At 48.2% G+C, this 20,365-nt stretch overlaps 17 non-coding genes across 17 annotated transcripts; all 17 read right to left on the reverse strand.

Annotated features, from left to right (window-relative positions):
- Window positions 1-22: 22 nt before the first annotated feature.
- LOC113569188 lies at window positions 23-186 on the reverse strand. Its single transcript, XR_004775452.1, has one exon. It is a non-coding gene; the product is annotated as a U1 spliceosomal RNA (small nuclear RNA).
- Window positions 187-1,230: 1,044 nt separating this feature from the next.
- Window positions 1,231-1,394, reverse strand: LOC113587415. Its single transcript, XR_003411732.2, has one exon. It is a non-coding gene; the product is annotated as a U1 spliceosomal RNA (small nuclear RNA).
- Window positions 1,395-2,438: 1,044 nt separating this feature from the next.
- LOC118240494 lies at window positions 2,439-2,603 on the reverse strand. The gene has a single exon (XR_004775453.1). It is a non-coding gene; the product is annotated as a U1 spliceosomal RNA (small nuclear RNA).
- Window positions 2,604-3,647: 1,044 nt separating this feature from the next.
- Window positions 3,648-3,812, reverse strand: LOC118240495. Its single transcript, XR_004775454.1, has one exon. It is a non-coding gene; the product is annotated as a U1 spliceosomal RNA (small nuclear RNA).
- Window positions 3,813-4,856: 1,044 nt separating this feature from the next.
- LOC118240496 lies at window positions 4,857-5,021 on the reverse strand. The gene has a single exon (XR_004775455.1). It is a non-coding gene; the product is annotated as a U1 spliceosomal RNA (small nuclear RNA).
- Window positions 5,022-6,065: 1,044 nt separating this feature from the next.
- Window positions 6,066-6,229, reverse strand: LOC118240489. The gene has a single exon (XR_004775446.1). It is a non-coding gene; the product is annotated as a U1 spliceosomal RNA (small nuclear RNA).
- Window positions 6,230-7,273: 1,044 nt separating this feature from the next.
- LOC113569186 lies at window positions 7,274-7,437 on the reverse strand. The gene has a single exon (XR_004775450.1). It is a non-coding gene; the product is annotated as a U1 spliceosomal RNA (small nuclear RNA).
- A 1,044-nt stretch (window positions 7,438-8,481) lies between these two features.
- On the reverse strand, window positions 8,482-8,646 carry LOC118240497. Its single transcript, XR_004775456.1, has one exon. It is a non-coding gene; the product is annotated as a U1 spliceosomal RNA (small nuclear RNA).
- Window positions 8,647-9,690: 1,044 nt separating this feature from the next.
- On the reverse strand, window positions 9,691-9,855 carry LOC118240498. The gene has a single exon (XR_004775457.1). It is a non-coding gene; the product is annotated as a U1 spliceosomal RNA (small nuclear RNA).
- A 1,044-nt stretch (window positions 9,856-10,899) lies between these two features.
- Window positions 10,900-11,064, reverse strand: LOC118240499. The gene has a single exon (XR_004775458.1). It is a non-coding gene; the product is annotated as a U1 spliceosomal RNA (small nuclear RNA).
- Window positions 11,065-12,108: 1,044 nt separating this feature from the next.
- On the reverse strand, window positions 12,109-12,273 carry LOC118240500. The gene has a single exon (XR_004775459.1). It is a non-coding gene; the product is annotated as a U1 spliceosomal RNA (small nuclear RNA).
- A 1,044-nt stretch (window positions 12,274-13,317) lies between these two features.
- On the reverse strand, window positions 13,318-13,481 carry LOC118240506. Its single transcript, XR_004775465.1, has one exon. It is a non-coding gene; the product is annotated as a U1 spliceosomal RNA (small nuclear RNA).
- A 1,044-nt stretch (window positions 13,482-14,525) lies between these two features.
- On the reverse strand, window positions 14,526-14,690 carry LOC118240501. Its single transcript, XR_004775460.1, has one exon. It is a non-coding gene; the product is annotated as a U1 spliceosomal RNA (small nuclear RNA).
- Window positions 14,691-15,734: 1,044 nt separating this feature from the next.
- On the reverse strand, window positions 15,735-15,898 carry LOC118240486. Its single transcript, XR_004775443.1, has one exon. It is a non-coding gene; the product is annotated as a U1 spliceosomal RNA (small nuclear RNA).
- Window positions 15,899-16,942: 1,044 nt separating this feature from the next.
- LOC118240493 lies at window positions 16,943-17,106 on the reverse strand. Its single transcript, XR_004775451.1, has one exon. It is a non-coding gene; the product is annotated as a U1 spliceosomal RNA (small nuclear RNA).
- A 1,044-nt stretch (window positions 17,107-18,150) lies between these two features.
- Window positions 18,151-18,315, reverse strand: LOC118240502. Its single transcript, XR_004775461.1, has one exon. It is a non-coding gene; the product is annotated as a U1 spliceosomal RNA (small nuclear RNA).
- A 1,044-nt stretch (window positions 18,316-19,359) lies between these two features.
- On the reverse strand, window positions 19,360-19,524 carry LOC118240503. The gene has a single exon (XR_004775462.1). It is a non-coding gene; the product is annotated as a U1 spliceosomal RNA (small nuclear RNA).
- Window positions 19,525-20,365: the final 841 nt, after the last annotated feature.

A 20,365-nucleotide genomic window follows, 5' to 3' on the forward strand; every position in this document is an offset into this window, starting at 1 on the left:
CCTCTCTTTCAACAAAGCACCTCAGGGGAGAGCGCGAACGCAGTCCCCCACTACCAGAAATTATGCAGTCGAGATTCCCGCATTTGGGGAATTCGCAAGGGTCAGCACAGCCCAAGTGCAATGACTGAGCCTCGCCTTGGGCGAACCACCTTCCTGATAATGGTCTCACCCCTGCCAGGTAAGTATGCTTTGGGAAAGCAGATGTAGAGGGACCCTCTCCCCACTGCAGAACACAGGAAAAGGATAAGGATAAAGATCAGGGGGCGGGGTAGACCATGACAAGCAGGAAGGAAGGGAGAGTTAGGGGGCGGGATTGCAGGGCAATGGACTTGATCAAAGGTAAGGGAAGGGGCTGAAGGAAATTCTGGTCAAAAATCCCTATGTGTAGCACCCTCTACCATCCCCACTGGATATGAATTGATCCACTACCGGCAAGCATCGTTCACCCGATCACGGACCGATACCTACGTGTGGAGAGAGCCTACGTGAATGTTTCACGATTTCTGTATTTAAACAACAAATGGAAACCGGTCTGTTTGCCCAGTGCGATGTCCATTAGTTCCCTGTGGAAAATCACAGTGGGTGCGCAGTGCTTTAGCAGTATTCTACAGTTTTATGTCTTTTCCAGGAAGGCAACGACACCCACTCATGGTGGAAAAACAGTCTGCCCCTCTCTGGCAAAAAAACCTTGATCATTTTTACATCAAACCCTAACCCTAACCCTAGCTTTAAACCTCTGGTCCAAACCCATAACGAAAGGCAATCCAAAACAAGACAAGCACCTCATTTGTGGAATTAAAACACACTCTCCAATTGGCAGTTGCTTGAAGGCTTTTTCCTCTGAGCTAGGTTTAGGGACAGAATTTAGAATTTGGTAACAAATCAAAAACAACGTGTCAAAAGAGGGTGTCGCTAACGGAGCTCTTACATGCTACATCAAAATGCGTCAGTACAAATCACAGCACTTTTTTTCAATGAATGATTATAAGCACACTGGTCACAAAGTAGGACTCATTCCTCAAAAGCTACCAGTTGATGAGGTGCCAGCCACTTTGTCGTTCGCCGCGGACGTCCGCGACACCCAGCCAAACAAAACGAGACGTCGCGCTGTACCACCGCCGCCACCGTCCAGACAAAGGTATTACTGAACTATGCAGTTGTTTCTCTGCAACAGAGAAACTGCTCAAGCCACCGTCCTTTTATGCGTACCTCTCTTTCAACAAAGCACCTCAGGGGAGAGCGCGAACGCAGTCCCCCACTACCAGAAATTATGCAGTCGAGATTCCCGCATTTGGGGAATTCGCAAGGGTCAGCACAGCCCAAGTGCAATGACTGAGCCTCGCCTTGGGCGAACCACCTTCCTGATCGTGGTTTCACCCCTGCCAGGTAAGTATGCTTTGGGAAAGCAGATGTAGAGGGACCCTCTCCCCACTGCAGAACACAGGAAAAGGATAAGGATAAAGAGCAGGGGGCGGGGTAGACCATGACAAGCAGGAAGGAAGGGAGAGTTAGGGGGCGGGATTGCAGGGCAATGGACTTGATCAAAGGTAAGGGAAGGGGCTGAAGGAAATTCTGGTCAAAAATCCCTATGTGTAGCACCCTCTACCATCCCCACTGGATATGAATTGATCCACTACCGGCAAGCATCGTTCACCCGATCACGGACCGATACCTACGTGTCGAGAGAGCCTACGTGAATTTTTTACGATTTCTGTATTTAAACAACAAATGGAAACCGGTCTGTTTGCCCAGTGCGATGTCCATTAGTTCCCTGTGGAAAATCACAGTGGGTGCGCAGTGCTTTAGCAGTATTCTACAGTTTTATGTCTTTTCCAGGAAGGCAACGACACCCACTCATGGTGGAAAAACAGTCTGCCCCTCTCTGGCAAAAAAACATTGATCATTTTTACATCAAACCCTAACCCTAACCCTAGCTTTAAACCTCTGGTCCAAACCCATAACGAAAGGCAATCCAAAACAAGACAAGCACCTCATTTGTGGAATTAAAACACACTCTCCAATTGGCAGTTGCTTGAAGGCTTTTTCCTCTGAGCTAGGTTTAGGGACAGAATTTAGAATTTGGTAACAAATCAAAAACAACGTGTCAAAAGAGGGTGTCGCTAACGGAGCTCTTACATGCTACATCAAAATGCGTCAGTACAAATCACAGCACTTTTTTTCAATGAATGATTATAAGCACACTGGTCACAAAGTAGGACTCATTCCTCAAAAGCTACCAGTTGATGAGGTGCCAGCCACTTTGTCGTTCGCCGCGGACGTCCGCGACACCCAGCCAAACAAAACGAGACGTCGCGCTGTACCACCGCCGCCACCGTCCAGACAAAGGTATTACTGAACTATGCAGTTGTTTCTCTGCAACAGAGAAACTGCTCAAGCCACCGTCCTTTTATGCGTACCTCTCTTTCAACAAAGCACCTCAGGGGAGAGCGCGAACGCAGTCCCCCACTACCAGAAATTATGCAGTCGAGATTCCCGCATTTGGGGAATTCGCAAGGGTCAGCACAGCCCAAGTGCAATGACTGAGCCTCGCCTTGGGCGAACCACCTTCCTGATCAGTGGTCTCACCCCTGCCAGGTAAGTATGCTTTGGGAAAGCAGATGTAGAGGGACCCTCTCCCCACTGCAGAACACAGGAAAAGGATAAGGATAAAGATCAGGGGGCGGGGTAGACCATGACAAGCAGGAAGGAAGGGAGAGTTAGGGGGCGGGATTGCAGGGCTACGGACTTGATCAAAGGTAAGGGAAGGGGCTGAAGGAAATTCTGGTCAAAAATCCCTATGTGTAGCACCCTCTACCATCCCCACTGGATATGAATTGATCCACTACCGGCAAGCATCGTTCACCCGATCACGGACCGATACCTACGTGTGGAGAGAGCCTACGTGAATTTTTCACGATTTCTGTATTTAAACAACAAATGGAAACCGGTCTGTTTGCCCAGTGCGATGTCCATTAGTTCCCTGTGGAAAATCACAGTGGGTGCGCAGTGCTTTAGCAGTATTCTACAGTTTTATGTCTTTTCCAGGAAGGCAACGACACCCACTCATGGTGGAAAAACAGTCTGCCCCTCTCTGGCAAAAAAACCTTGATCATTTTTACATCAAACCCTAACCCTAACCCTAGCTTTAAACCTCTGGTCCAAACCCATAACGAAAGGCAATCCAAAACAAGACAAGCACCTCATTTGTGGAATTAAAACACACTCTCCAATTGGCAGTTGCTTGAAGGCTTTTTCCTCTGAGCTAGGTTTAGGGACAGAATTTAGAATTTGGTAACAAATCAAAAACAACGTGTCAAAAGAGGGTGTCGCTAACGGAGCTCTTACATGCTACATCAAAATGCGTCAGTACAAATCACAGCACTTTTTTTCAATGAATGATTATAAGCACACTGGTCACAAAGTAGGACTCATTCCTCAAAAGCTACCAGTTGATGAGGTGCCAGCCACTTTGTCGTTCGCCGCGGACGTCCGCGACACCCAGCCAAACAAAACGAGACGTCGCGCTGTACCACCGCCGCCACCGTCCAGACAAAGGTATTACTGAACTATGCAGTTGTTTCTCTGCAACAGAGAAACTGCTCAAGCCACCGTCCTTTTATGCGTACCTCTCTTTCAACAAAGCACCTCAGGGGAGAGCGCGAACGCAGTCCCCCACTACCAGAAATTATGCAGTCGAGATTCCCGCATTTGGGGAATTCGCAAGGGTCAGCACAGCCCAAGTGCAATGACTGAGCCTCGCCTTGGGCGAACCACCTTCCTGATCAGTGGTCTCACCCCTGCCAGGTAAGTATGCTTTGGGAAAGCAGATGTAGAGGGACCCTCTCCCCACTGCAGAACACAGGAAAAGGATAAGGATAAAGATCAGGGGGCGGGGTAGACCATGACAAGCAGGAAGGAAGGGAGAGTTAGGGGGCGGGATTGCAGGGCAATGGACTTGATCAAAGGTAAGGGAAGGGGCTGAAGGAAATTCTGGTCAAAAATCCCTATGTGTAGCACCCTCTACCATCCCCACTGGATATGAATTGATCCACTACCGGCAAGCATCGTTCACCCGATCACGGACCGATACCTACGTGTGGAGAGAGCCTACGTGAATTTTTCACGATTTCTGTATTTAAACAACAAATGGAAACCGGTCTGTTTGCCCAGTGCGATGTCCATTAGTTCCCTGTTGAAAATCACAGTGGGTGCGCAGTGCTTTAGCAGTATTCTACAGTTTTATGTCTTTTCCAGGAAGGCAACGACACCCACTCATGGTGAAAAAACAGTCTGCCCCTCTCTGGCAAAAAAACCTTGATCATTTTTACATCAAACCCTAACCCTAACCCTAGCTTTAAACCTCTGGTCCAAACCCATAACGAAAGGCAATCCAAAACAAGACAAGCACCTCATTTGTGGAATTAAAACACACTCTCCAATTGGCAGTTGCTTGAAGGCTTTTTCCTCTGAGCTAGGTTTAGGGACAGAATTTAGAATTTGGTAACAAATCAAAAACAACGTGTCAAAAGAGGGTGTCGCTAACGGAGCTCTTACATGCTACATCAAAATGCGTCAGTACAAATCACAGCACTTTTTTTCAATGAATGATTATAAGCACACTGGTCACAAAGTAGGACTCATTCCTCAAAAGCTACCAGTTGATGAGGTGCCAGCCACTTTGTCGTTCGCCGCGGACGTCCGCGACACCCAGCCAAACAAAACGAGACGTCGCGCTGTACCACCGCCGCCACCGTCCAGACAAAGGTATTACTGAACTATGCAGTTGTTTCTCTGCAACAGAGAAACTGCTCAAGCCACCGTCCTTTTATGCGTACCTCTCTTTCAACAAAGCACCTCAGGGGAGAGCGCGAACGCAGTCCCCCACTACCAGAAATTATGCAGTCGAGATTCCCGCATTTGGGGAATTCGCAAGGGTCAGCACAGCCCAAGTGCAATGACTGAGCCTCGCCTTGGGCGAACCACCTTCCTGATCAGTGGTCTCACCCCTGCCAGGTAAGTATGCTTTGGGAAAGCAGATGTAGAGGGACCCTCTCCCCACTGCAGAACACAGGAAAAGGATAAGGATAAAGATCAGGGGGCGGGGTAGACCATGACAAGCAGGAAGGAAGGGAGAGTTAGGGGGCGGGATTGCAGGGCAATGGACTTGATCAAAGGTAAGGGAAGGGGCTGAAGGAAATTCTGGTCAAAAATCCCTATGTGTAGCACCCTCTACCATCCCCACTGGATATGAATTGATCCACTACCGGCAAGCATCGTTCACCCGATCACGGACCGATACCTACGTGTGGAGAGAGCCTACGTGAATTTTTCACGATTTCTGTATTTAAACAACAAATGGAAACCGGTCTGTTTGCCCAGTGCGATGTCCATTAGTTCCCTGTGGAAAATCACAGTGGGTGCGCAGTGCTTTAGCAGTATTCTACAGTTTTATGTCTTTTCCAGGAAGGCAACGACACCCACTCATGGTGGAAAAACAGTCTGCCCCTCTCTGGCAAAAAAACCTTGATCATTTTTACATCAAACCCTAACCCTAACCCTAGCTTTAAACCTCTGGTCCAAACCCATAACGAAAGGCAATCCAAAACAAGACAAGCACCTCATTTGTGGAATTAAAACACACTCTCCAATTGGCAGTTGCTTGAAGGCTTTTTCCTCTGAGCTAGGTTTAGGGACAGAATTTAGAATTTGGTAACAAATCAAAAACAACGTGTCAAAAGAGGGTGTCGCTAACGGAGCTCTTACATGCTACATCAAAATGCGTCAGTACAAATCACAGCACTTTTTTTCAATGAATGATTATAAGCACACTGGTCACAAAGTAGGACTCATTCCTCAAAAGCTACCAGTTGATGAGGTGCCAGCCACTTTGTCGTTCGCCGCGGACGTCCGCGACACCCAGCCAAACAAAACGAGACGTCGCGCTGTGCCACCGCCGCCACCGTCCAGACAAAGGTATTACTGAACTATGCAGTTGTTTCTCTGCAACAGAGAAACTGCTCAAGCCACCGTCCTTTTATGCGTACCTCTCTTTCAACAAAGCACCTCAGGGGAGAGCGCGAACGCAGTCCCCCACTACCAGAAATTATGCAGTCGAGATTCCCGCATTTGGGGAATTCGCAAGGGTCAGCACAGCCCAAGTGCAATGACTGAGCCTCGCCTTGGGCGAACCACCTTCCTGATCATGGTCTCACCCCTGCCAGGTAAGTATGCTTTGGGAAAGCAGATGTAGAGGGACCCTCTCCCCACTGCAGAACACAGGAAAAGGATAAGGATAAAGAGCAGGGGGCGGGGTAGACCATGACAAGCAGGAAGGAAGGGAGAGTTAGGGGGCGGGATTGCAGGGCAATGGACTTGATCAAAGGTAAGGGAAGGGGCTGAAGGAAATTCTGGTCAAAAATCCCTATGTGTAGCACCCTCTACCATCCCCACTGGATATGAATTGATCCACTACCGGCAAGCATCGTTCACCCGATCACGGACCGATACCTACGTGTGGAGAGAGCCTACGTGAATTTTTCACGATTTCTGTATTTAAACAACAAATGGAAACCGGTCTGTTTGCCCAGTGCGATGTCCATTAGTTCCCTGTGGAAAATCACAGTGGGTGCGCAGTGCTTTAGCAGTATTCTACAGTTTTATGTCTTTTCCAGGAAGGCAACGACACCCACTCATGGTGGAAAAACAGTCTGCCCCTCTCTGGCAAAAAAACCTTGATCATTTTTACATCAAACCCTAACCCTAACCCTAGCTTTAAACCTCTGGTCCAAACCCATAACGAAAGGCAATCCAAAACAAGACAAGCACCTCATTTGTGGAATTAAAACACACTCTCCAATTGGCAGTTGCTTGAAGGCTTTTTCCTCTGAGCTAGGTTTAGGGACAGAATTTAGAATTTGGTAACAAATCAAAAACAACGTGTCAAAAGAGGGTGTCGCTAACGGAGCTCTTACATGCTACATCAAAATGCGTCAGTACAAATCACAGCACTTTTTTTCAATGAATGATTATAAGCACACTGGTCACAAAGTAGGACTCATTCCTCCAAAGCTACCAGTTGATGAGGTGCCAGCCACTTTGTCGTTCGCCGCGGACGTCCGCGACACCCAGCCAAACAAAACGAGACGTCGCGCTGTACCACCGCCGCCACCGTCCAGACAAAGGCATTACTGAACTATGCAGTTGTTTCTCTGCAACAGAGAAACTGCTCAAGCCACCGTCCTTTTATGCGTATCTCTCTTTCAACAAAGCACCTCAGGGAAGAGCGCGAACGCAGTCCCCCACTACCAGAAATTATGCAGTCGAGATTCCCGCATTTGGGGAATTCGCAAGGGTCAGCACAGCCCAAGTGCAATGACTGAGCCTCGCCTTGGGCGAACCACCTTCCTGATCATGGTCTCACCCCTGCCAGGTAAGTATGCTTTGGGAAAGCAGATGTAGAGGGACCCTCTCCCCACTGCAGAACACAGGAAAAGGATAAGGATAAAGATCAGGGGGCGGGGTAGACCATGACAAGCAGGAAGGAAGGGAGAGTTAGGGGGCGGGATTGCAGGGCAATGGACTTGATCAAAGGTAAGGGAAGGGGCTGAAGGAAATTCTGGTCAAAAATCCCTATGTGTAGCACCCTCTACCATCCCCACTGGATATGAATTGATCCACTACCGGCAAGCATCGTTCACCCGATCACGGACCGATACCTACGTGTGGAGAGAGCCTACGTGAATTTTTCACGATTTCTGTATTTAAACAACAAATGGAAACCGGTCTGTTTGCCCAGTGCGATGTCCATTAGTTCCCTGTGGAAAATCACAGTGGGTGCGCAGTGCTTTAGCAGTATTCTACAGTTTTATGTCTTTTCCAGGAAGGCAACGACACCCACTCATGGTGGAAAAACAGTCTGCCCCTCTCTGGCAAAAAAACCTTGATCATTTTTACATCAAACCCTAACCCTAACCCTAGCTTTAAACCTCTGGTCCAAACCCATAACGAAAGGCAATCCAAAACAAGACAAGCACCTCATTTGTGGAATTAAAACACACTCTCCAATTGGCAGTTGCTTGAAGGCTTTTTCCTCTGAGCTAGGTTTAGGGACAGAATTTAGAATTTGGTAACAAATCAAAAACAACGTGTCAAAAGAGGGTGTCGCTAACGGAGCTCTTACATGCTACATCAAAATGCGTCAGTACAAATCACAGCACTTTTTTTCAATGAATGATTATAAGCACACTGGTCACAAAGTAGGACTCATTCCTCAAAAGCTACCAGTTGATGAGGTGCCAGCCACTTTGTCGTTCGCCGCGGACGTCCGCGACACCCAGCCAAACAAAACGAGACGTCGCGCTGTACCACCGCCGCCACCGTCCAGACAAAGGTATTACTGAACTATGCAGTTGTTTCTCTGCAACAGAGAAACTGCTCAAGCCACCGTCCTTTTATGCGTACCTCTCTTTCAACAAAGCACCTCAGGGGAGAGCGCGAACGCAGTCCCCCACTACCAGAAATTATGCAGTCGAGATTCCCGCATTTGGGGAATTCGCAAGGGTCAGCACAGCCCAAGTGCAATGACTGAGCCTCGCCTTGGGCGAACCACCTTCCTGATCAGTGGTCTCACCCCTGCCAGGTAAGTATGCTTTGGGAAAGCAGATGTAGAGGGACCCTCTCCCCACTGCAGAACACAGGAAAAGGATAAGGATAAAGATCAGGGGGCGGGGTAGACCATGACAAGCAGGAAGGAAGGGAGAGTTAGGGGGCGGGATTGCAGGGCAATGGACTTGATCAAAGGTAAGGGAAGGGGCTGAAGGAAATTCTGGTCAAAAATCCCTATGTGTAGCACCCTCTACCATCCCCACTGGATATGAATTGATCCACTACCGGCAAGCATCGTTCACCCGATCACGGACCGATACCTACGTGTGGAGAGAGCCTACGTGAATTTTTCACGATTTCTGTATTTAAACAACAAATGGAAACCGGTCTGTTTGCCCAGTGCGATGTCCATTAGTTCCCTGTGGAAAATCACAGTGGGTGCGCAGTGCTTTAGCAGTATTCTACAGTTTTATGTCTTTTCCAGGAAGGCAACGACACCCACTCATGGTGGAAAAACAGTCTGCCCCTCTCTGGCAAAAAAACCTTGATCATTTTTACATCAAACCCTAACCCTAACCCTAGCTTTAAACCTCTGGTCCAAACCCATAACGAAAGGCAATCCAAAACAAGACAAGCACCTCATTTGTGGAATTAAAACACACTCTCCAATTGGCAGTTGCTTGAAGGCTTTTTCCTCTGAGCTAGGTTTAGGGACAGAATTTAGAATTTGGTAACAAATCAAAAACAACGTGTCAAAAGAGGGTGTCGCTAACGGAGCTCTTACATGCTACATCAAAATGCGTCAGTACAAATCACAGCACTTTTTTTCAATGAATGATTATAAGCACACTGGTCACAAAGTAGGACTCATTCCTCAAAAGCTACCAGTTGATGAGGTGCCAGCCACTTTGTCGTTCGCCGCGGACGTCCGCGACACCCAGCCAAACAAAACGAGACGTCGCGCTGTACCACCGCCGCCACCGTCCAGACAAAGGTATTACTGAACTATGCAGTTGTTTCTCTGCAACAGAGAAACTGCTCAAGCCACCGTCCTTTTATGCGTACCTCTCTTTCAACAAAGCACCTCAGGGGAGAGCGCGAACGCAGTCCCCCACTACCAGAAATTATGCAGTCGAGATTCCCGCATTTGGGGAATTCGCAAGGGTCAGCACAGCCCAAGTGCAATGACTGAGCCTCGCCTTGGGCGAACCACCTTCCTGATCAGTGGTCTCACCCCTGCCAGGTAAGTATGCTTTGGGAAAGCAGATGTAGAGGGACCCTCTCCCCACTGCAGAACACAGGAAAAGGATAAGGATAAAGATCAGGGGGCGGGGTAGACCATGACAAGCAGGAAGGAAGGGAGAGTTAGGGGGCGGGATTGCAGGGCAATGGACTTGATCAAAGGTAAGGGAAGGGGCTGAAGGAAATTCTGGTCAAAAATCCCTATGTGTAGCACCCTCTACCATCCCCACTGGATATGAATTGATCCACTACCGGCAAGCATCGTTCACCCGATCACGGACCGATACCTACGTGTGGAGAGAGCCTACGTGAATTTTTCACGATTTCTGTATTTAAACAACAAATGGAAACCGGTCTGTTTGCCCAGTGCGATGTCCATTAGTTCCCTGTGGAAAATCACAGTGGGTGCGCAGTGCTTTAGCAGTATTCTACAGTTTTATGTCTTTTCCAGGAAGGCAACGACACCCACTCATGGTGAAAAAACAGTCTGCCCCTCTCTGGCAAAAAAACCTTGATCATTTTTACATCAAACCCTAACCCTAACCCTAGCTTTAAACCTCTGGTCCAAACCCATAACGAAAGGCAATCCAAAACAAGACAAGCACCTCATTTGTGGAATTAAAACACACTCTCCAATTGGCAGTTGCTTGAAGGCTTTTTCCTCTGAGCTAGGTTTAGGGACAGAATTTAGAATTTGGTAACAAATCAAAAACAACGTGTCAAAAGAGGGTGTCGCTAACGGAGCTCTTACATGCTACATCAAAATGCGTCAGTACAAATCACAGCACTTTTTTTCAATGAATGATTATAAGCACACTGGTCACAAAGTAGGACTCATTCCTCCAAAGCTACCAGTTGATGAGGTGCCAGCCACTTTGTCGTTCGCCGCGGACGTCCGCGACACCCAGCCAAACAAAACGAGACGTCGCGCTGTACCACCGCCGCCACCGTCCAGACAAAGGTATTACTGAACTATGCAGTTGTTTCTCTGCAACAGAGAAACTGCTCAAGCCACCGTCCTTTTATGCGTACCTCTCTTTCAACAAAGCACCTCAGGGGAGAGCGCGAACGCAGTCCCCCACTACCAGAAATTATGCAGTCGAGATTCCCGCATTTGGGGAATTCGCAAGGGTCAGCACAGCCCAAGTGCAATGACTGAGCCTCGCCTTGGGCGAACCACCTTCCTGATCAGTGGTCTCACCCCTGCCAGGTAAGTATGCTTTGGGAAAGCAGATGTAGAGGGACCCTCTCCCCACTGCAGAACACAGGAAAAGGATAAGGATAAAGATCAGGGGGCGGGGTAGACCATGACAAGCAGGAAGGAAGGGAGAGTTAGGGGGCGGGATTGCAGGGCAATGGACTTGATCAAAGGTAAGGGAAGGGGCTGAAGGAAATTCTGGTCAAAAATCCCTATGTGTAGCACCCTCTACCATCCCCACTGGATATGAATTGATCCACTACCGGCAAGCATCGTTCACCCGATCACGGACCGATACCTACGTGTGGAGAGAGCCTACGTGAATTTTTCACGATTTCTGTATTTAAACAACAAATGGAAACCGGTCTGTTTGCCCAGTGCGATGTCCATTAGTTCCCTGTGGAAAATCACAGTGGGTGCGCAGTGCTTTAGCAGTATTCTACAGTTTTATGTCTTTTCCAGGAAGGCAACGACACCCACTCATGGTGGAAAAACAGTCTGCCCCTCTCTGGCAAAAAAACCTTGATCATTTTTACATCAAACCCTAACCCTAACCCTAGCTTTAAACCTCTGGTCCAAACCCATAACGAAAGGCAATCCAAAACAAGACAAGCACCTCATTTGTGGAATTAAAACACACTCTCCAATTGGCAGTTGCTTGAAGGCTTTTTCCTCTGAGCTAGGTTTAGGGACAGAATTTAGAATTTGGTAACAAATCAAAAACAACGTGTCAAAAGAGGGTGTCGCTAACGGAGCTCTTACATGCTACATCAAAATGCGTCAGTACAAATCACAGCACTTTTTTTCAATGAATGATTATAAGCACACTGGTCACAAAGTAGGACTCATTCCTCAAAAGCTACCAGTTGATGAGGTGCCAGCCACTTTGTCGTTCGCCGCGGACGTCCGCGACACCCAGCCAAACAAAACGAGACGTCGCGCTGTACCACCGCCGCCACCGTCCAGACAAAGGTATTACTGAACTATGCAGTTGTTTCTCTGCAACAGAGAAACTGCTCAAGCCACCGTCCTTTTATGCGTACCTCTCTTTCAACAAAGCACCTCAGGGGAGAGCGCGAACGCAGTCCCCCACTACCAGAAATTATGCAGTCGAGATTCCCGCATTTGGGGAATTCGCAAGGGTCAGCACAGCCCAAGTGCAATGACTGAGCCTCGCCTTGGGCGAACCACCTTCCTGATCAGTGGTCTCACCCCTGCCAGGTAAGTATGCTTTGGGAAAGCAGATGTAGAGGGACCCTCTCCCCACTGCAGAACACAGGAAAAGGATAAGGATAAAGATCAGGGGGCGGGGTAGACCATGACAAGCAGGAAGGAAGGGAGAGTTAGGGGGCGGGATTGCAGGGCAATGGACTTGATCAAAGGTAAGGGAAGGGGCTGAAGGAAATTCTGGTCAAAAATCCCTATGTGTAGCACCCTCTACCATCCCCACTGGATATGAATTGATCCACTACCGGCAAGCATCGTTCACCCGATCACGGACCGATACCTACGTGTGGAGAGAGCCTACGTGAATTTTTCACGATTTCTGTATTTAAACAACAAATGGAAACCGGTCTGTTTGCCCAGTGCGATGTCCATTAGTTCCCTGTGGAAAATCACAGTGGGTGCGCAGTGCTTTAGCAGTATTCTACAGTTTTATGTCTTTTCCAGGAAGGCAACGACACCCACTCATGGTGGAAAAACAGTCTGCCCCTCTCTGGCAAAAAAACCTTGATCATTTTTACATCAAACCCTAACCCTAACCCTAGCTTTAAACCTCTGGTCCAAACCCATAACGAAAGGCAATCCAAAACAAGACAAGCACCTCATTTGTGGAATTAAAACACACTCTCCAATTGGCAGTTGCTTGAAGGCTTTTTCCTCTGAGCTAGGTTTAGGGACAGAATTTAGAATTTGGTAACAAATCAAAAACAACGTGTCAAAAGAGGGTGTCGCTAACGGAGCTCTTACATGCTACATCAAAATGCGTCAGTACAAATCACAGCACTTTTTTTCAATGAATGATTATAAGCACACTGGTCACAAAGTAGGACTCATTCCTCAAAAGCTACCAGTTGATGAGGTGCCAGCCACTTTGTCGTTCGCCGCGGACGTCCGCGACACCCAGCCAAACAAAACGAGACGTCGCGCTGTACCACCGCCGCCACCGTCCAGACAAAGGTATTACTGAACTATGCAGTTGTTTCTCTGCAACAGAGAAACTGCTCAAGCCACCGTCCTTTTATGCGTACCTCTCTTTCAACAAAGCACCTCAGGGGAGAGCGCGAACGCAGTCCCCCACTACCAGAAATTATGCAGTCGAGATTCCCGCATTTGGGGAATTCGCAAGGGTCAGCACAGCCCAAGTGCAATGACTGAGCCTCGCCTTGGGCGAACCACCTTCCTGATCGTGGTTTCACCCCTGCCAGGTAAGTATGCTTTGGGAAAGCAGATGTAGAGGGACCCTCTCCCCACTGCAGAACACAGGAAAAGGATAAGGATAAAGATCAGGGGGCGGGGTAGACCATGACAAGCAGGAAGGAAGGGAGAGTTAGGGGGCGGGATTGCAGGGCAATGGACTTGATCAAAGGTAAGGGAAGGGGCTGAAGGAAATTCTGGTCAAAAATCCCTATGTGTAGCACCCTCTACCATCCCCACTGGATATGAATTGATCCACTACCGGCAAGCATCGTTCACCCGATCACGGACCGATATCTACGTGTGGAGAGAGCCTACGTGAATTTTTCACGATTTCTGTATTTAAACAACAAATGGAAACCGGTCTGTTTGCCCAGTGCGATGTCCATTAGTTCCCTGTGGAAAATCACAGTGGGTGCGCAGTGCTTTAGCAGTATTCTACAGTTTTATGTCTTTTCCAGGAAGGCAACGACACCCACTCATGGTGGAAAAACAGTCTGCCCCTCTCTGGCAAAAAAACCTTGATCATTTTTACATCAAACCCTAACCCTAACCCTAGCTTTAAACCTCTGGTCCAAACCCATAACGAAAGGCAATCCAAAACAAGACAAGCACCTCATTTGTGGAATTAAAACACACTCTCCAATTGGCAGTTGCTTGAAGGCTTTTTCCTCTGAGCTAGGTTTAGGGACAGAATTTAGAATTTGGTAACAAATCAAAAACAACGTGTCAAAAGAGGGTGTCGCTAACGGAGCTCTTACATGCTACATCAAAATGCGTCAGTACAAATCACAGCACTTTTTTTCAATGAATGATTATAAGCACACTGGTCACAAAGTAGGACTCATTCCTCAAAAGCTACCAGTTGATGAGGTGCCAGCCACTTTGTCGTTCGCCGCGGACGTCCGCGACACCCAGCCAAACAAAACGAGACGTCGCGCTGTACCACCGCCGCCACCGTCCAGACAAAGGTATTACTGAACTATGCAGTTGTTTCTCTGCAACAGAGAAACTGCTCAAGCCACCGTCCTTTTATGCGTACCTCTCTTTCAACAAAGCACCTCAGGGGAGAGCGCGAACGCAGTCCCCCACTACCAGAAATTATGCAGTCGAGATTCCCGCATTTGGGGAATTCGCAAGGGTCAGCACAGCCCAAGTGCAATGACTGAGCCTCGCCTTGGGCGAACCACCTTCCTGATCAGTGGTCTCACCCCTGCCAGGTAAGTATGCTTTGGGAAAGCAGATGTAGAGGGACCCTCTCCCCACTGCAGAACACAGGAAAAGGATAAGGATAAAGATCAGGGGGCGGGGTAGACCATGACAAGCAGGAAGGAAGGGAGAGTTAGGGGGCGGGATTGCAGGGCAATGGACTTGATCAAAGGTAAGGGAAGGGGCTGAAGGAAATTCTGGTCAAAAATCCCTATGTGTAGCACCCTCTACCATCCCCACTGGATATGAATTGATCCACTACCGGCAAGCATCGTTCACCCGATCACGGACCGATACCTACGTGTGGAGAGAGCCTACGTGAATTTTTCACGATTTCTGTATTTAAACAACAAATGGAAACCGGTCTGTTTGCCCAGTGCGATGTCCATTAGTTCCCTGTGGAAAATCACAGTGGGTGCGCAGTGCTTTAGCAGTATTCTACAGTTTTATGTCTTTTCCAGGAAGGCAACGACACCCACTCATGGTGGAAAAACAGTCTGCCCCTCTCTGGCAAAAAAACCTTGATCATTTTTACATCAAACCCTAACCCTAACCCTAGCTTTAAACCTCTGGTCCAAACCCATAACGAAAGGCAATCCAAAACAAGACAAGCACCTCATTTGTGGAATTAAAACACACTCTCCAATTGGCAGTTGCTTGAAGGCTTTTTCCTCTGAGCTAGGTTTAGGGACAGAATTTAGAATTTGGTAACAAATCAAAAACAACGTGTCAAAAGAGGGTGTCGCTAACGGAGCTCTTACATGCTACATCAAAATGCGTCAGTACAAATCACAGCACTTTTTTTCAATGAATGATTATAAGCACACTGGTCACAAAGTAGGACTCATTCCTCAAAAGCTACCAGTTGATGAGGTGCCAGCCACTTTGTCGTTCGCCGCGGACGTCCGCGACACCCAGCCAAACAAAACGAGACGTCGCGCTGTACCACCGCCGCCACCGTCCAGACAAAGGTATTACTGAACTATGCAGTTGTTTCTCTGCAACAGAGAAACTGCTCAAGCCACCGTCCTTTTATGCGTACCTCTCTTTCAACAAAGCACCTCAGGGGAGAGCGCGAACGCAGTCCCCCACTACCAGAAATTATGCAGTCGAGATTCCCGCATTTGGGGAATTCGCAAGGGTCAGCACAGCCCAAGTGCAATGACTGAGCCTCGCCTTGGGCGAACCACCTTCCTGATCGTGGTCTCACCCCTGCCAGGTAAGTATGCTTTGGGAAAGCAGATGTAGAGGGACCCTCTCCCCACTGCAGAACACAGGAAAAGGATAAGGATAAAGATCAGGGGGCGGGGTAGACCATGACAAGCAGGAAGGAAGGGAGAGTTAGGGGGCGGGATTGCAGGGCTACGGACTTGATCAAAGGTAAGGGAAGGGGCTGAAGGAAATTCTGGTCAAAAATCCCTATGTGTAGCACCCTCTACCATCCCCACTGGATATGAATTGATCCACTACCGGCAAGCATCGTTCACCCGATCACGGACCGATACCTACGTGTGGAGAGAGCCTACGTGAATTTTTCACGATTTCTGTATTTAAACAACAAATGGAAACCGGTCTGTTTGCCCAGTGCGATGTCCATTAGTTCCCTGTTGAAAATCACAGTGGGTGCGCAGTGCTTTAGCAGTATTCTACAGTTTTATGTCTTTTCCAGGAAGGCAACGACACCCACTCATGGTGGAAAAACAGTCTGCCCCTCTCTGGCAAAAAAACCTTGATCATTTTTACATCAAACCCTAACCCTAACCCTAGCTTTAAACCTCTGGTCCAAACCCATAACGAAAGGCAATCCAAAACAAGACAAGCACCTCATTTGTGGAATTAAAACACACTCTCCAATTGGCAGTTGCTTGAAGGCTTTTTCCTCTGAGCTAGGTTTAGGGACAGAATTTAGAATTTGGTAACAAATCAAAAACAACGTGTCAAAAGAGGGTGTCGCTAACGGAGCTCTTACATGCTACATCAAAATGCGTCAGTACAAATCACAGCACTTTTTTTCAATGAATGATTATAAGCACACTGGTCACAAAGTAGGACTCATTCCTCAAAAGCTACCAGTTGATGAGGTGCCAGCCACTTTGTCGTTCGCCGCGGACGTCCGCGACACCCAGCCAAACAAAACGAGACGTCGCGCTGTACCACCGCCGCCACCGTCCAGACAAAGGTATTACTGAACTATGCAGTTGTTTCTCTGCAACAGAGAAACTGCTCAAGCCACCGTCCTTTTATGCGTACCTCTCTTTCAACAAAGCACCTCAGGGGAGAGCGCGAACGCAGTCCCCCACTACCAGAAATTATGCAGTCGAGATTCCCGCATTTGGGGATTTCGCAAGGGTCAGCACAGCCCAAGTGCAATGACTGAGCCTCGCCTTGGGCGAACCACCTTCCTGATCGTGGTCTCACCCCTGCCAGGTAAGTATGCTTTGGGAAAGCAGATGTAGAGGGACCCTCTCCCCACTGCAGAACACAGGAAAAGGATAAGGATAAAGATCAGGGGGCGGGGTAGACCATGACAAGCAGGAAGGAAGGGAGAGTTAGGGGGCGGGATTGCAGGGCAATGGACTTGATCAAAGGTAAGGGAAGGGGCTGAAGGAAATTCTGGTCAAAAATCCCTATGTGTAGCACCCTCTACCATCCCCACTGGATATGAATTGATCCACTACCGGCAAGCATCGTTCACCCGATCACGGACCGATACCTACGTGTGGAGAGAGCCTACGTGAATTTTTCACGATTTCTGTATTTAAACAACAAATGGAAACCGGTCTGTTTGCCCAGTGCGATGTCCATTAGTTCCCTGTGGAAAATCACAGTGGGTGCGCAGTGCTTTAGCAGTATTCTACAGTTTTATGTCTTTTCCAGGAAGGCAACGACACCCACTCATGGTGGAAAAACAGTCTGCCCCTCTCTGGCAAAAAAACCTTGATCATTTTTACATCAAACCCTAACCCTAACCCTAGCTTTAAACCTCTGGTCCAAACCCATAACGAAAGGCAATCCAAAACAAGACAAGCACCTCATTTGTGGAATTAAAACACACTCTCCAATTGGCAGTTGCTTGAAGGCTTTTTCCTCTGAGCTAGGTTTAGGGACAGAATTTAGAATTTGGTAACAAATCAAAAACAACGTGTCAAAAGAGGGTGTCGCTAACGGAGCTCTTACATGCTACATCAAAATGCGTCAGTACAAATCACAGCACTTTTTTTCAATGAATGATTATAAGCACACTGGTCACAAAGTAGGACTCATTCCTCAAAAGCTACCAGTTGATGAGGTGCCAGCCACTTTGTCGTTCGCCGCGGACGTCCGCGACACCCAGCCAAACAAAACGAGACGTCGCGCTGTACCACCGCCGCCACCGTCCAGACAAAGGTATTACTGAACTATGCAGTTGTTTCTCTGCAACAGAGAAACTGCTCAAGCCACCGTCCTTTTATGCGTACCTCTCTTTCAACAAAGCACCTCAGGGGAGAGCGCGAACGCAGTCCCCCACTACCAGAAATTATGCAGTCGAGATTCCCGCATTTGGGGAATTCGCAAGGGTCAGCACAGCCCAAGTGCAATGACTGAGCCTCGCCTTGGGCGAACCACCTTCCTGATCAGTGGTCTCACCCCTGCCAGGTAAGTATGCTTTGGGAAAGCAGATGTAGAGGGACCCTCTCCCCACTGCAGAACACAGGAAAAGGATAAGGATAAAGATCAGGGGGCGGGGTAGACCATGACAAGCAGGAAGGAAGGGAGAGTTAGGGGGCGGGATTGCAGGGCAATGGACTTGATCAAAGGTAAGGGAAGGGGCTGAAGGAAATTCTGGTCAAAAATCCCTATGTGTAGCACCCTCTACCATCCCCACTGGATATGAATTGATCCACTACCGGCAAGCATCGTTCACCCGATCACGGACCGATACCTACGTGTGGAGAGAGCCTACGTGAATTTTTCACGATTTCTGTATTTAAACAACAAATGGAAACCGGTCTGTTTGCCCAGTGCGATGTCCATTAGTTCCCTGTGGAAAATCACAGTGGGTGCGCAGTGCTTTAGCAGTATTCTACAGTTTTATGTCTTTTCCAGGAAGGCAACGACACCCACTCATGGTGGAAAAACAGTCTGCCCCTCTCTGGCAAAAAAACCTTGATCATTTTTACATCAAACCCTAACCCTAACCCTAGCTTTAAACCTCTGGTCCAAACCCATAACGAAAGGCAATCCAAAACAAGACAAGCACCTCATTTGTGGAATTAAAACACACTCTCCAATTGGCAGTTGCTTGAAGGCTTTTTCCTCTGAGCTAGGTTTAGGGACAGAATTTAGAATTTGGTAACAAATCAAAAACAACGTGTCAAAAGAGGGTGTCGCTAACGGAGCTCTTACATGCTACATCAAAATGCGTCAGTACAAATCACAGCACTTTTTTTCAATGAATGATTATAAGCACACTGGTCACAAAGTAGGACTCATTCCTCAAAAGCTACCAGTTGATGAGGTGCCAGCCACTTTGTCGTTCGCCGCGGACGTCCGCGACACCCAGCCAAACAAAACGAGACGTCGCGCTGTACCACCGCCGCCACCGTCCAGACAAAGGTATTACTGAACTATGCAGTTGTTTCTCTGCAACAGAGAAACTGCTCAAGCCACCGTCCTTTTATGCGTACCTCTCTTTCAACAAAGCACCTCAGGGGAGAGCGCGAACGCAGTCCCCCACTACCAGAAATTATGCAGTCGAGATTCCCGCATTTGGGGAATTCGCAAGGGTCAGCACAGCCCAAGTGCAATGACTGAGCCTCGCCTTGGGCGAACCACCTTCCTGATCAGTGGTCTCACCCCTGCCAGGTAAGTATGCTTTGGGAAAGCAGATGTAGAGGGACCCTCTCCCCACTGCAGAACACAGGAAAAGGATAAGGATAAAGATCAGGGGGCGGGGTAGACCATGACAAGCAGGAAGGAAGGGAGAGTTAGGGGGCGGGATTGCAGGGCAATGGACTTGATCAAAGGTAAGGGAAGGGGCTGAAGGAAATTCTGGTCAAAAATCCCTATGTGTAGCACCCTCTACCATCCCCACTGGATATGAATTGATCCACTACCGGCAAGCATCGTTCACCCGATCACGGACCGATACCTACGTGTGGAGAGAGCCTACGTGAATTTTTCACGATTTCTGTATTTAAACAACAAATGGAAACCGGTCTGTTTGCCCAGTGCGATGTCCATTAGTTCCCTGTGGAAAATCACAGTGGGTGCGCAGTGCTTTAGCAGTATTCTACAGTTTTATGTCTTTTCCAGGAAGGCAACGACACCCACTCATGGTGGAAAAACAGTCTGCCCCTCTCTGGCAAAAAAACCTTGATCATTTTTACATCAAACCCTAACCCTAACCCTAGCTTTAAACCTCTGGTCCAAACCCATAACGAAAGGCAATCCAAAACAAGACAAGCACCTCATTTGTGGAATTAAAACACACTCTCCAATTGGCAGTTGCTTGAAGGCTTTTTCCTCTGAGCTAGGTTTAGGGACAGAATTTAGAATTTGGTAACAAATCAAAAACAACGTGTCAAAAGAGGGTGTCGCTAACGGAGCTCTTACATGCTACATCAAAATGCGTCAGTACAAATCACAGCACTTTTTTTCAATGAATGATTATAAGCACACTGGTCACAAAGTAGGACTCATTCCTCAAAAGCT

This window comes from Electrophorus electricus, chromosome 21 (genome assembly GCF_013358815.1).
Source record: "Electrophorus electricus isolate fEleEle1 chromosome 21, fEleEle1.pri, whole genome shotgun sequence".
Taxonomy (NCBI): domain Eukaryota; kingdom Metazoa; phylum Chordata; class Actinopteri; order Gymnotiformes; family Gymnotidae; genus Electrophorus; species Electrophorus electricus.